We start from the raw sequence: 15,738 nt of genomic DNA, 5'->3' as shown, positions 1-15,738 counted from the left end.
CTTAAAAGTAATACAATAGTAGTGTAATGCCTTACAATTCAGAGACAGTAATATTATAATGTAACAAATTACTTAGAAATGACAGTATTAAGTAATACATAATACATTACGATTTTGAAGTAACTTGCCCAACACTGACTGGCAGCAGCGCAGGTAGACGAGGCTACAAGGTTTACTTCTATTACTTTTAAACATTTTTTATTCTCGAATAGTTGATTCACACAATTTTTTAATGTTTAGGAGTAATTTTACCAAGCATTGATGATTTAAATAGCCACTCAAAGGGGCACTTTGGACATTCCTAGATAAAGGGGCAGGGGCTCAAGCACCTCCTCTGCACGCCTCTCCACTCACTAGCTCTGCTGTGCATTCATTAGGGGGCTTAGAAATTTGATGAGGACATGCAGGACAAAAGCACAATTTTTTGTTGTCTCTTTGGTTCCTCAAGATTTAAACTGATATGTCCCACTGCATTTCAGCATTGTCAACTGTACAGTTTACATTTTTCCTTGGAAGAATGTTATTGCTATTTTAATAACAATAATAATGTCAAAAAAGTATTGTTCTAGCTAATATGTATGAGACGTACTACACACTAGCGGTTTCACCCATGGAGGCATTTATTTTTCTTTTTGAACAGTTGTTATTTTTGGCTCATCTTGACACTGTAAATATTAGCAAGTATTAGAAAAATATGATGTGATCTAGGAAAACCCACCACATGGTGCAATATTACCAACTTATGATTCTGATACCATCCTGACAACATCCAAGATTTGTCCAGAATGTTGCTAGCATGGTATCAGAATCTTAAATTGTGAAATGTCACCAGAGAGGGTAAAAAGGCAGCAAAAATGTTTGAGTGCACCATGTGGTGGGTTTTCCTAGATCACATCACAAATATATAGTTTTTTTAAAAGGAAAAAATAAACAAGAGACTTTTTAGAAAAACTGCCATTTTCCCTGACTGCCATCGGTCATCCTGCTACACTTGTAATTATAGGGAAATTGGCCAGGGACATTTAAAAAAAAATCCACATCTATACGGCACTTCTCCATGCTAGTAGTACCTATTGCTAATACATTTCCCTTTACCATGAGGAGAGGTAATGTACATTAATTCATTTATGCGATATCTTTATTTAATACCAATATCCCTCTCACTCTGTTTTAGGGTAAACACACCAGCTCACCACTACCAGCAGACTCCATCTATGGCTACTTCTATTGTGAGTCTTCCCATGCCTATTCCTATAGCCTGTGTGTATTTGACCAAAGGTGATGCAAATATTACACCGATAAATAGATGATGTGGTTCTGTCATGGCAAAAAGCAAAATGCCTTTTGTCCACGAAACTGATTCCATGTTTCAATAAACACCTTTTGTCCACAGAAGGAAAGCTGTTCTGAATGCATTTTGTAAGTGAGTAAAGTGTTACCACATTTTGTAAGTGTACATAATGAGAAATTGTAAGTGTACATGTTGAGAAAGTGTCACAGGCGGAGGGCGCTATTGCCTCCTTAACCCAATCTCTAGCAGTGGGGAGAACACTCTACTCCTCAATAATGCCAAGAGTCCGAGAAATATATTAAAAACCAGTATTTTATTAAGTTACATATAAAAAGAGCTTAATGCTAAAAGTCCCATCGACCAAATGAGCTCCCCTCCCAGTGTTTGAATGTCCAGCACCCCCAACGAGCCGGCGGCCAAGTCAGCGGAAGCAACTTTGCCCAGTGGTCGGCTCCTCCGATCGGATCAAGTCCCGCCGTCAGCAGACCTGCATCCCAGTGGCAGCTGTTTGGTGGCAGAACAGAGGCTACTTAGTGAACGCAGCTAAATCCCTCCTATAGACCCCAGCCCATCCGAGTAACAAAAACACAATTCGCTGCACCAAAACACACACAGTTCATCACACGCTACATAAGGCCGATCATAAGCACAGAAATCCAACCACTGCAATCCACACCACTTGGCTATTACACGACTTGGACTCGGGCTGTAGGCAAAGGGGGGGGGGGGAGTTTAGCTACAGTTCATGAGGTAGTCAGCTGCAACGGGCAGACAGCAGGAGCAGAGAGGTAAGGACACAAAGGCCGTAGCCGGGTGGCGCTAGGCAGGGAATGCAACCAGTCCAACACCGTTCTAAACAGCACCAAAAACGCAGTCAAGGGGGCCAGGGGATAGGAGCTGCTAGGTAGGGACAGTCAATAATGCAGTGCAGTAGCACCAGAGTTATAGAAAGGCCTATGGCCCAGCAATGGGCATTCAAGAGGCAATTAACAAATACTTAGCTCTGCGAGGGGCGGACGTTTCCACCCCTCTGACATCCAATGACGCTTGAACACAGTCGGCCGCCGTTGAACAGGGGACGAGCGAAGTCTGTAGCTTACTTGATAACTGGAGGCGAGTTGTAAGCCGTAGCTTCACTTGATAACTGGAGGCGTGTAGTCCGTAGCTCACTTGATAACTGGAGGCGTGTAGTCCGTAGCTCACTTGATAACTGGAGGCGTGTAGTCCGTAGCTCACTTGATAACTGGAGGCGTGTAGTCCGTAGCTCACTTGATAACTGGAGGCGTGTAGTCCGTAGCTCACTTGATAACTGGAGGCGTGTAGGCGCGTGTAGTCCGTAGCTCACTTGATAACTGGAGGCGTGTAGACCGTAGCTCACTTGATAACTGGAGGCGTGTAGTCCGTAGCTCACTTGTTAACTGGAGGCGAGTGTAGTCCGTAGCTCACTTGGAAACCGGCGAGTAAGCCGCCTCTAATGCAGGAGAAGAGAGGGTAGGCGCAGGAACAATAGCAGTAATCACCGCACAGCAACAAGCAGAGGGTAGGCAGAAAACGGGTACTTAGCTCTGTGAGGGGTGGACGTCTCCACCCCTCGGACATCGGCCTGGACAGCGCCTGGACAGACCGGCAGACTTGCCCGAAAGGCTTGATAACTGGAGGCGAGTGAAGTCTTTGGCCGCGGCTCACACTCAGCGTTCACACGCTGCTGTCGTGTCGTCTGTAGCTCGCCCTCTCTTTGGGACTCCAGCTCCGCTGCTTGTCACGTCCTTCTCCAAAGGCTACTTCGCCACGACTGAGAGTGGCCACACTAGAAAAAGCCCAGTCCCCCCCCAAAGTACCAATCACCGAACCCACCGTTCCCGCTACACACCTGTGTCTAATTAATCTACACCTCAAGTGCCAATCACCCAAAACCATTCCCGCTACACACCTGTGTCTGATTTGTAAACACTGTGTGCTTAAGGGGGCTGCCATCTTGGCCTAATAGTGTTCCACCCCAAAACCAGTCCCCATGGAATTCCAGATGCCATTTTAGTTCCCACCCTGTGACAAAAGTGTGTGTGAGAACTCGCTACTTTGGCAGAAGACATTACATCTCATGTTCCTGACATTTACATGTTTGCTGCAATCAAGACACTAAATAAACATTAAACGAAACTACTAAACAACAAAAAGGCATGTTTATACAGGATAACATAATGGAATATTAGTTATCAGAGCTACCCGGTTCCCTACAGCAGATTCAAAGAGAGAGAGACTGGTATACAAAAATAGTATCTCAGTATATTATCACAATCAGAATGGATAAAATATTGGGTAACACTTTACTTGACAGTATCGACATAAGAGTGACTGAACACACTGTCATGAACACATGACACTGTCATGACACATGAAACCTAACCCTAATCCTAACCTCTAACCCAGGGGTGGGACACTAATTTCCACAAGGGGCCACATGACAAACTGTGACAGTTGAGGATGGCCGGACCCAAAATACCAAACTCAAGTCTGTTCAATTCTATTCTGTTCTTGTATAACATCAGGTAAATCATATGGTTTTGGTTACTACTCGCAAGAAAATATGGAAATGTGAGGGAGAGGAAGTAAAAACGTCAACATTTAATCTATGTCCAGTATTTAATCCTCTCAAATTCTCAAAAAAGATTTTTTGACATTCACATGGGTTTTTTTTTAGTTTTCAAAGACTGATAGAAAAAAGTAGGCTACAATATCTATATAATTAGGCTAGGCCATGAAAATGTGAAGGAGTCAGTACAACCATAGGCCTGTGCCACCATTTGATCAACACTCAGCAATATTTCTAAGACTATCGTTAAATTAACTCTATGCAAAATTAAAAATGTGGAGCAGACAATAGTAGGCTATGTCACTAGTTAATCAACATTTTTAAATGTTAAGTAAATGTTTTTGCTTTAACTTTATACACAAAACTGTGAATGGTCAACTCGCCCTGTGTGTTGAGCCGGCTGCATCAAGCAACCTGTGGTAGTATCATACTAGTTCGCTAACATAAGCTTTGCAAATAAACGCAGACATATTTTGATTACAATGACGGGGTTATCCGATTGTAAATTGTCTATCTGTCAGTAACATTTTGAAATGAACACTTCGTATCGCCAACAAGCAGCAGTACAAGCAGGCTAGGAGTGACCCTGTATATCACTGGTGCACCCTTCTAAATTTACGGAAAACAACACCTTAACCCAGGCTACCACTCTCAACACACCCAACCTTGACACACTCTACTGATTCACTTATACTGAATCTTTCCTAGACATTCACACTCACACAACCACAATCCTCTCTGTTAGAAAAAGGTCTATCATTCAACCCACAACCCACCCACAGGAACCAGGAGGAACTTCAAAGGGACATCTACCAGTATCACCGTCGCCTCAAACTAATAGCTCGCTTCAAAGATAAAAACAATCATACACCTATTCCCTTCACCTTCCCCTCCACCTGGGAACCACATCCTTCCCAGGTGGACAAAACCATACAACACCTTATTAAAATGGATTATAAATCAGTCCATCACAATTTGAATCAGAGACCACATATCACCTCCAATAACTTGACCATACAGGAAAAACATGCCATTTCACACATAAAGAACAACTCACTCATCATCCTAAAGCCCGCTGACAAAGGATCTAAAATTGTAATATTAGATACACACACATACCTTTTTGAATCCCATAGACAGTTAAATAACTCCACCTATTACAAACGCATTCCACAGTCCATCCAACCTACAACACAAAAGAAAGTAAGAGAATTAGTCAACACCCTTCACCTAAAACATTATATTACACGTAAACAAAGAGACTTCCTGTATGGTCCAGATCACCCCCGTCCACGCTATATTCTATCTTCTTCCAAAGATCCATAAACCACCCGACACCTGGACTGTTCCCTTTAAGGTTCCTCCTGCTAGACCAATAGTATCAGATTGTTCAAGCAGTACATACAACATCTCCATGTACATTGATCACTTCATCAACCCCTTGTCCACCCGTCACCCCAGCTATCTTAGAGATACTTATGATTTCATACATAAGATCAGGCCCATGGCAGTTCCTCACAATACTCACCTGTTTACAATAGATGTGGACAGTTTATACACAAACATTGACACAGTCACAGGCCTCATAGCTCTCAGGAACATCTTCTCTACTTACCCGGATCCCTCAAGACCAGACAACATCTTACTACAGCTCATAGAACTCTGTCTTACTCACAATGATTTCGACTTTGACAATAAAACTTACCTCCAGATTCACGGAACTGCCATGGGCCAGAGATTTGCACCATCTTACGCAAACATATACATGAGCAAGTGGGAGCAAGCAACCTTGGCCAAATGTCCATTTCAACCACTTTTTTATTTCCAGTTCTTAGATGATATTATAGGTGCTTGGTCACATCCTCTGCCATTATTCTATGACTTCCTAGACATTCTCAATACACATCACCCTTCAATAAAACTTAAAGCCACTATTCACCCCCACTCAGTGAACTTTCTGGACACTACAGTCTTCCTCACTCCCATTTCCCCTTCACAGAAGAGAATTAACACAAAGGTTTACTTTAAACCCACAGATTCACATGCCTTACTCCATAAACATAGTTATCATCCCAAGCATACCTTCAAAGGAATAATCAAATCACAGATCATCAGATTTCATAGAATATGTACTTACCTTGCAGATTTCCATGAAGCCACCTCTGTCCTCTTCTCAGCTCTCCGGTCTCGCAATTATTCCAAACGCTTCCTGCGAAAATGAAACATTGGCTGGCCTTGCTCCCACTCGCACACACACTGCCTCACATCACAAACATCCATTTTGACACCTTCCTCACCCAGTTTTTCTCTCTTGACCCACCCAATCTCTACTACTCACCTGTCACCTACTCCCAACCTGTTCCCCCTTCCTAATCCTCTCCTGTTCCCCTTCCTAATCCTCTCCTGTTCCCCCTTCCTACTCCCAACCTGTTCCCCCTTCCTAATCCTCTCCCTCTTTCTTCCCCACCTGTCCTGCCCCCACTTCCAATTCCCACCCCAAATCCCATACCCAATCCCCTTCTTCTAATCCTACTATTGGGCCCCCTAAACCTAACTCTAGTGACACTTCTCCACTTGGGCCCCCTAACCCACACCCTAATCCTAACCTTAACCCCAATCCTAATCCAAACCCTTTTTCTAACCCTAACCCCAATCCTGGACCCCTTAACCCAAACCTGAACCCTAATCCTAACCCTTACCTAAACCCCAACCCTAACCTCAACCCTTACCCTAACCTTAACCCTTACCCTAACCCACCCATGCCCCCTTTCCCTGTACCCTCTCTAGCTGTCCCAGCTAAGATCATCCCTATAGTGTTCACCTACTCTACCCATACACTACATCTTCATTCAACTCAAAAAACACTTCAATAAACTTCAAACACAATACCCTCACTTCTCACAGTACACACCCATTTCTGCCTACAGGAAGAACAAGAATCTTAAAGACCTCCTTGTTCGTTCCACCTTCACTAGAGCACATCCACCTCCCACCCCCAGAGAAGCAGTACATTTCACTACATTTCAATTCATCACTAACCTCATAACATTCATACTCACCTTTCAGCCTCTACAACATCCTTGCACCCGGACAGCTCCAACCTGGTTTATGCTATTACATGTACACACACACATTGCCATCTCATTTACATTGGTGAAACATGACAGACACTGCGGACAAGACTCAAGCAACATCTCAACAACATACAGAAAAACACTTCCAATACTCACCTGGTCACACACTTTCAAACACATAACACAACACACCTCACCATTGGCTCCTTGGAGGGGAACCCAGGCTGGACCTCAAAACAGAGTAAAAGGGCAGAAAGAAAATGGATATTAAAATTGAAAGCAATTAGTCCCAACGGTTTAAATGAGAAACTAAATTAGCAATTAGTCCCAACGGTTTAAATGAGAAACTAAATTAACAATTGATTTTGGAGTTTTTAATAAAGTTATTTAAATGTATGAGTCCATGGTCTTATTTTACTTGTCTTTTGTTTCTTGTCAGGAAATAGCACGTTTTTAGTCTTTAGTGTCCTTGTGTTTTCTTTAAAGTACTGGTATTTATTTATTTATGTGTGTTTTATCTTTTTTGAGTGTTTTTATTACTTTATATATTTATTCTATTTATATTGCACATTTGCACTTTTGCACTTTAGCACTTTTGATGACCACACAATTTTAGCACTTATTTTACCTGTACTGTGGATTTTACCCAGTAGGCACTTTTAGACTATTTTAGAACCCTGTACTTTTAGGATTTTTTTTTACCTTCAATGAGCTTATTTGTAAAGTATTAATATTTTAACTAGTTATTATCTATTTATTACCTATTTATTTCCATTTCCATTTTAGATAATTTCCTTAAATATAGTTAATTTAGGCTAAGACCATGGAATTTTATAATACATTTTAACATGCTTTTACATATAGGAGAAGCTAAAGGGTATGGTACCAATAGGCCAGTGCACAGAAAGAACATCAGACCACTTTTAAACCTCATTCTTTCCTTTACCTAACCCTAACCCTAATCCTAACTTGTTATGACAAAAAACGAATGTCACTTAATAACAGAAGCGTTATGTCATAAACGTTTATGACTTGTTTATGACACGTTCGTGACAGTGTCATGTCACTCTTATGTCGACACTGTCAAGCAAAGTGTAAACAAATAATTGAAGGCTGGCAAATAATACTGTCCAGTGGAACAAGAATAGCCAACAGCAAGGCCTAACTATCACACAGTGCATTAGACATACACAGGGGTGGACAGTAACTAAGTATATTTACTTGATTACTGTACTTATATGCCTTTTGAGTATCTAATGTATAGTTTACCTGAGTATTAATAATATGTTTCGAAATTTGTGACTTTGACTCCACATTTGAAAGACAAATACTGTTTTAACTCCACTACCTTTGGAACATGAGCACGAAGTATTCATTACTTTCAACCACATTTGAAGTGATTCTTTAATCAGGCTATCCATGATCATTGTGAAGTTGGAATAAAATTAGACAATAACCTGACATTCACCATATAGCTAGATCTTTAGCCTACATCATTAAACAATAAATAATCTACTTATAAATGAGTTATCTGGGTTTGTACACAATTCATCCTTTATTAAGCCTTTGTTACTTATTAGTTTATGGTTTGTTCATCATTAGTAATTTCTTGTTCATACATAATTTATCATCAGTAAAGCATTTGTTCACACGGTTATACATGGTTTGTTCATAATAAATAAGCCTACCACTTGACAATGAAATAATTTTCCCATTATAAACCAGTTGCAAACTATTACAAAATCATTTCTAAGGCATTGCTACTGTTAATTCTCATAAATAAAGTATTTGTACAGTTATAAATGGTTTGTTCATAGTAAATAGTTCTATATCTAAAATATGTTCATAAATTATTGTTAATACTTAATAAATTATGCAATAATATTTTGTTGATGAAGTAATATTCCCATTATTTAACACTATTTCACTACAACACATTTTCACTAACCACTTAGTTAATGATGAATTGTACTGTAGTATTAGGAAGTGGTTTATAAAATATGTATCCTCACCCTAACTAATCATTAGTGCATGTGTATGTAACAACTGTTAAATAATGGAAATATTTATCAAAAACATATCATTGCATCATTTATTAAGTATTAACAATAATGTAAACATATTTTAGATATAGGCTAGGCCTAAGAGCCCAAAAGATTCTGAAGGACTCTTCTCATCCTAACAATGGATTATTCCTACCGCTGAAATCAAGAAGACGCCTATGTAGTCACAAAGCCAGAACTGAGAGACTCAGGAGAAGTTTTTATCCCCAGGCCACCCGAACTCTGAACTCACACTATACTGACTTTGCACACATTCACTCCTCAACATTTCCCAACTCTGAACTCACACTATACTGACTTTGCACTCATTCACTCCTCAGCACTCATGACCCCCCCCACACACACACACACACACACACCTACAAGACTTTTAGCACTTTTACTTCCCTCACTGTCATCACCTCACATACATACAAAACACACACACTTACATCATCACTGTCATCACCTCACATACATACAAAACACACACACTTACATCATCACTGTCATCACCTCACATACATACAAAACACACACACTTACATCATCACTGTCATCACCTCACATACTTACAGCACACTGCCCCCACCTACCCACACACACACTACACACACACACACAGTCACTGCTCCACTCCCCTCCCGCCCACACACACATCTTCACTGTCATCACTCACATACATCATACATACAGTACTCTGCTTGCAATAGTAAGTCCCTTCACCATACTTGCAGTACATTGCCCCCCAATACACAGCACACTATCATGAGGAAGCTTCTCCAACACACATATTGCACACTGGCCTCTCCCCACATACACAGCACACTATCCCATCTCCCCTGTCATCCACCCAACACACACACCAAGACCCCTGGCAGTTGGGTTAGCCCCTTGAGCCGTGGATCTGCCCAAGGTTTCTTCCTTGGTAAGGGAGTTTTTCCTTGCCCCTGTTGCTCTTGGGTGCTCCTTGTTGGTGCCCCCCTTGTTAGTGCGTTCTAGAGCGGAGCAAGATAGATCAGTTACGTCATCGGCATGAACTACGCTCTGAGCCTGACAGGGCGCCATTTTAATAAGCTCAGCGCAAAATTTCATGTAGGCTACAGTTCCAATTCTATGAGCCCACCTGAACAGCTGTTTTTAACGTTGCCAGCTGTTGTTGTTTTTTTTTTTACGCGCTAATGAACTGCAAGAACTGACAGTGTGAAAGGCCCGATTGATCTTTTTCCAAGGTTACACTGAATAAGGAGAGGTAAATAGACCTATTATTTAGACAGAAGTAGCTATTGCACTGGTAAATAGATCACATAAATTCCCATTGAGAGACTCTATAGCCTACTGATAAGCTAGCTAGCAGGCAAACTAACTTAGCTAACGTTATATTATCACCATTTTTCTTTTTTCTACCTGTAGGCTATACGTTAACCCTTTGTTCACGGCCTGCTAACACAGCGCATAAGATAGGCTATCAATCACTAATAAGGTCGAGATTTCACTCGAGTGTCTGATGTTCATAACTTAAATAAATGCAAATGGTAGGCCTAGGCTAAACACAACCATGCTTGACACTAATTTGTATCGTTTCCATGCAGTCAAAAACTCCCCAATTGTCCTGCTTGCCTAGCCTATGTAAAATGCATATGACCACAGAAGTTCGTTTTCAAAAATCATTAGCTTATTTACTTGGTTAAAGCTACAGCCAACTTAAAACACGTCCAGATAAATCTAACCGTTGAACTTAATGTGTGCAATGATATGTTAATTGAAAACAATTTGCTTGAGTTATGAATTAGCTGTAGTCCTATTATTTAGGCCTACTCATCTAGGCCTACTCTAAATCCTCAAATTATGGTAGGGGTCTTTTATTTACTTATAGGCTGCTTAAGCACATGCCTTTATTTAATTAAGCATTATTTACTTTTTATTAAATTCGTAGGCTGCGCAATTGTGCAAATGTGTATCACTGCTTCAGCCTCTCACAAGCTCAAAAGAGGGCAGCACGCGACTGAGCTTGAGAGCGACGTGAGACCCGCGTGTAAATATTAACTTTCAGTGTTTTACGATGTCTTTGTAAATTAGGCCTAGGCCTACTTTTAATTAACAAGCGTTTCTTGCGTGTGTTCATTCTCTAATTCCCTTACCAAAATGTTCCTGTTCTAGGCTGACTAAGTGCATGAACCCAGCATCGGTGTGCGCGTCATATAAATCACAATTGAGACAATAGATTGACCATATTGTACAACTGCAAAGCCTTATCATAGGCATGTTACAATCATGACATGAAAAGTGGAACTTATACGAAAATGACAAATTACGCAGTCGGCTAAACGTTTTAAACTTGCGCAAAACTGATGAACCCAGCATCGGTGCGTCGCATAAATTAAAATACAAGTTGAAGCAACAGCTTGACCATTGGACAATCCTACCACAAAACCTTTCCATAGGCATGCAACGTTTATGGCATAAGAAGTGGAATATGAACGCATTTCATCACACCTGACAATTAAACGGAGCTGTGGCTTTTCGCGATTTGACTGATTCTTGAGCTTTCAGCGCAGTGTTGACTTGCGCGTCTTTTTAAGATGGTGAGCGTAAACGAAGGAAAGCCCTCTAATCGGACGGGCAAGACTGACAAGTAGACGGGCCTAGGCCCGTCCGTGGCTACGCGTAGGCCTATGTCAAACAGGTGTTTTCTCTTCGACTTCCACAAATAAGCTACAGTTAATTCCTTAGCCGTTTGAATAAATTTGCGTTTGCGATTATCCACGCGACAGACAACGTTGTGATAAATAGGCTATAATACTAACTTTGCAAAGTCAATTTGAATGTATCAATTTTGAACAAAGTTGTGTAGGCTACCGCGCCAATTGAAGTCTGCATGAACAGTTATTGCACAAGCCACCGTTTTGATTTGCTTAGAGGAGATTGAGGGAGAGAGGTGCAGGGAGAGAATGCGTGCTGTAGCCTAGGCTACACTACGCACATCTCTGTGAAATAATGTAGCCTAGGCTATCAAGGCTAAACCATATTTTAAATAAGCAATCATGTAGACAATAAGTTAATAGGCTATAGACAGATATTGTGAGTAGGCCTAATGCAGGAATGGACGGTACAGTTATTCAGTATGTAACGAATTACTTAAATTTAAATTTACCTTTAGACTTTGTTTCCCAATAAAGTACTTGAAATTTATTTCTTCAATGTGGTTGTGTTTAAATGTTTTTATCTTCCTGTCACCCAGGGCCAGAGACTGTGCAGCAGCTGTCTATCACAGAACAGTCCAATAACTCCATCACAGTGTCATGGGATGCTCCTAATGGAAATGTGCAGTTCTATGAGGTTCTCCTGAACAGCAGCAGCAGCAGACGTAGTGGTCTACTGAACAAAAGTATCAACTCCCATGAGTTTTGGAACCTGACAGCTGGAAAGATATACACAGCCACAGTCATAACAAAGAGTGGGAACTTTAGTCAAGAGTCTGAGCCAGTGACCAATGCAACATGTGAGTATTAGAATATATACAGAATTTTGTTGGTAAATAGATTGTTTTCACAAAGGAGAATGGGATTTGATCATACAAATAAAACCTTTTTTTTAGATCCCAATCCTCCAGGAAGTATCAACATAAACCATACAACTACAAACTCCATTTCTATTGCGTGGGATCCAGCCCTCTGGATGGAGAACTCAGACAGTTTTAACTACACTGTCACCATCAGTAATTCTTCTTGGTCCAGAGAGTATAATACCATCACCACATCAGAGAACCTGACAGAGCTCACACCAGGAACATCTCACGACATCTCTGTGAGAACAACTGGACCATTTGGCCTCCAGAGCCAACGTGTTGAAGTGAAAACTGTAACAAGTAAGTGCAGTATTTCACATAGAATAGAATAACAGTTCAAGTGAAGTCAAGGGAGGGAGAACATGGATAGCCAGGATAGGGAGGAAGGTAGTGGTTAGTGGTGCTAAGTTAAACATGTCTAACTGTCAGTAGTAGTGTTAAGAAAAGAGGAAGTCTCAGAAGAGTTGGGTCTTCAGGAGGTTTTAGAAGATAGAGAGGGAGGCCCCTGCTCTGGTAGGAACTATTAGCGCAGCGGTCAGGAGGTGGCACGTGCCTGTATGAGTATATGTTGTGTTGTCAAAGGTCAAGGTCACATGGGGTCCTACATGTAATACAGTGACTGCACGAGTCCTAAGTCCTAAGATCAGAGTTAAAGTTAAAGCTATTTACCTATAGCCTGTGATAAGATGGTCTGATTTGATCTTTATTTGGTGACATCCACATTTTCTTTTATCAGTTCCAGCAAAGGTGGCTGATTTGAATTGTGAACCTGGAGATTTCTCTCTGAGCCTAAACTGGGAAGAGCCGTTTGGTGTGTGGACTGTCGTGGAGGTGAATGTGACTGGGAGAATTTCTCAGCGAGTGACGGGAACAGAAGTGATGGTGGCTGGGCTTCAGCCTGCTCAGACCTACATAATCAGTGTCACATCATTATCTGGGTCTATGAGGAGTTCTCCACGATGGATCAGCTGCCAAACTAATTCAAGTAAGATTCTATATGGCGTTTACAAACGGAATTTCGGTAGGAGCATGACGGAATTTGCCACGCCTCCTTCAATCAGACAGGTTATTTATTCACAGTCTGCTTCTACCTGCCGAAGTTGCAGCATCGGCGTCACTTCGCTTGCAAGATGCGCTTGGTCAAACTAGGAGCCAAGTCGCCGGTCGTGCAGATTGGCTTCCCCAGCGCCTTCTCGGGCATCCCTCTCGTGCAGCCCTCTACCTTGCATTCCGCTACTGCAGCCTCTTTCTCTATTCCTAAACAGCTTTTCCCCTGCTCACTCAACTCAGCAAGTTATGGCAGCCCGCGTGCAGCCCTCTTACCTTGCCTTCCGCGACTACGGCCTCTTTATCTTTTCCAGCTAATCAACCCTCCCCACTTTTCCCTTTTCCTACCCAGGGTGCTGCGCAACCTCCTCCCCCTTCCCCCGTAGCGACCTCCTCCCCCTTCCCCGTAGCGACCTGTAGCAACCTCCTCCCTCTTCCCCCGTAGCGACCGCGTCGCTACCTTTTCCCCTTTCCCCATCATCTCCCGTCGCCGTGTTTTTTCCCAGCCAGGGACCGCGTCCCTGGTTCTCCCTCACCCCTCTTTCCCTGGATTCCCATAGGGATAACGTCCCCCATAACCTTTTAATTTTCGCTTCATGGCTAAAAGTTCTGAAATTAGCTATAAATGAGCTATAATTAGCATTGTTTCGGAGGCTTCTGCTAGCATAGGCAAATGACTCGTTTGGATGTGGTTAGGTGTTGGAGAGCTCTTCTGTCTGAATATGTATGAGTATATCTGTGACTTGTCTTGTCTACTGTATTGTTTTTCTGTGTGTGTGCATGAAAATTGCTCGAAAATTAGATGGCCCATCTCTAGGGGTGTATCCTATTAATAAACTTCACATTTTATATAAATTATAAGGAGAATTTGAGAATATGAGTCAGATAGTAAATGTGTAATTAAATGTGTCCCTAATTTCTTCTCTGCTCCCCTCAGCAGTGATCTGGGTACCAGTACTGATCATCACACTGCTGGGCCTTCTGACTGCTTTAGGAGTGGCTCTCCTGCGTCGGCGGATCAGGTGTGTTAAGAGTTACGTTACCCTTGTTTTTAGAAGGGACATTCAACTGTTTATTTTCTACTTCATATAGAGGGCCAAGTTAAAAGTAATTCTGTTACTGAAGTTATGTTATGATGCTTTGATTTGAAGGAAACCATCAATGGTTCAAGAGGAGCCTGTGTATGAAACCACTGACCAGATGCAAACCTACGCCAACACTATTATTCTTGGAGCTCTTCAGTCTTCAAATCAGCTTTCCAAGCCAGAATCAGAAGATACAGCCCAGAACCTACAATCAGAAATTACGTATGAAACTCCCACATACATATTATAATGGGTGTGAGTTTGAGAGTGGAATCTCCTGGTGGAAAGCTATGTCAAGCTTGGGTATTTGGAGTTCAGAGGTTTCACTTCATTATTCAAACTGTGCTATCTCTAATCTCAACTTCAGGCGTGACAAATTACATTAATATCGTCGATAGGCTATATATTCAATCAATCTCCAGTCAGTGGGCATCATGATGTGACTAAGGCAAATAAAGATCCTTTTTATTTGGTTCTTTAAATGTCTTTAATTGTTTATTACTGTTATGTGTTGATCTTTAACCTATTGCCCAGACAGTTAGAGACACCTACTGTAGGAGGGTAATGCATTAAAAGCCCCTATGTATATATATCACATAGATAGTTTGTTTATCTTATAGATTTTATGTACATATCTGTTACTCATTTAATCATGACTTTAGTTAATATAACAAATACATGCTGTAGCTTGTCCTTGAATGTGTAAACACGCAGACAATTCTATTTGACGTATTAATCTAAACTGTCATGTTTAACTTATGACATCTCTGCTCTATGTGTTTACTTTTTACCACTTGTGGTCACCATTATGCATCGTCCAAAATGTGTTTTATTACATTAGAATGTGTTTAGGGTTTTGCAAAAAGAGTCAATGAGATCTGCAAATTGTATTGCACTAGGTGAAAACTGTTTATGGCTTTGTCAAGAGTGATCGATTCAATAAATGTGTTCAGGCAACTGACTGAGCATTTGGTTCAGAGAATGGGGTTTAGTGTTTTTGCAGTTCTTTAAAACTGTTGTTCGTACATGATTTCTACAGGG

The 15,738-nt window shown here is 41.3% G+C and overlaps 2 long non-coding RNA genes across 5 annotated transcripts; one reads left to right on the top strand and one right to left on the bottom strand.

Moving 5' to 3' along the window:
* Positions 1–4,123: 4,123 nt before the first annotated feature.
* Positions 4,124–7,679, bottom strand: LOC125299537. Of its 4 annotated transcripts, XR_007194390.1 has the most exons (4): positions 7,112–7,679; positions 6,941–6,992; positions 6,019–6,090; positions 4,124–5,067 (listed from the first exon to the last, which is right to left on the bottom strand). It is a non-coding gene; the product is annotated as an uncharacterized LOC125299537 (long non-coding RNA). The 4 variants fall into 4 exon arrangements; XR_007194388.1 differs by having other exon boundaries at positions 4,124–5,248; positions 6,941–7,679; XR_007194389.1 differs by having other exon boundaries at positions 4,124–5,245; positions 6,941–7,679.
* Positions 7,680–13,956: 6,277 nt separating this feature from the next.
* LOC125298937 lies at positions 13,957–15,598 on the top strand. The gene is made up of 3 exons (XR_007194292.1): positions 13,957–14,336; positions 14,550–14,634; positions 14,764–15,598. It is a non-coding gene; the product is annotated as an uncharacterized LOC125298937 (long non-coding RNA).
* Positions 15,599–15,738: the final 140 nt, after the last annotated feature.

Source organism: Alosa alosa, chromosome 8, assembly GCF_017589495.1.
Source record: "Alosa alosa isolate M-15738 ecotype Scorff River chromosome 8, AALO_Geno_1.1, whole genome shotgun sequence".
In the NCBI taxonomy this organism is placed as follows: Eukaryota; Metazoa; Chordata; class Actinopteri; order Clupeiformes; family Clupeidae; genus Alosa; species Alosa alosa.
The sequence above is the reverse complement of the archived record's forward strand: the minus strand, read 5'-3'. Positions and strand labels throughout refer to the sequence as shown.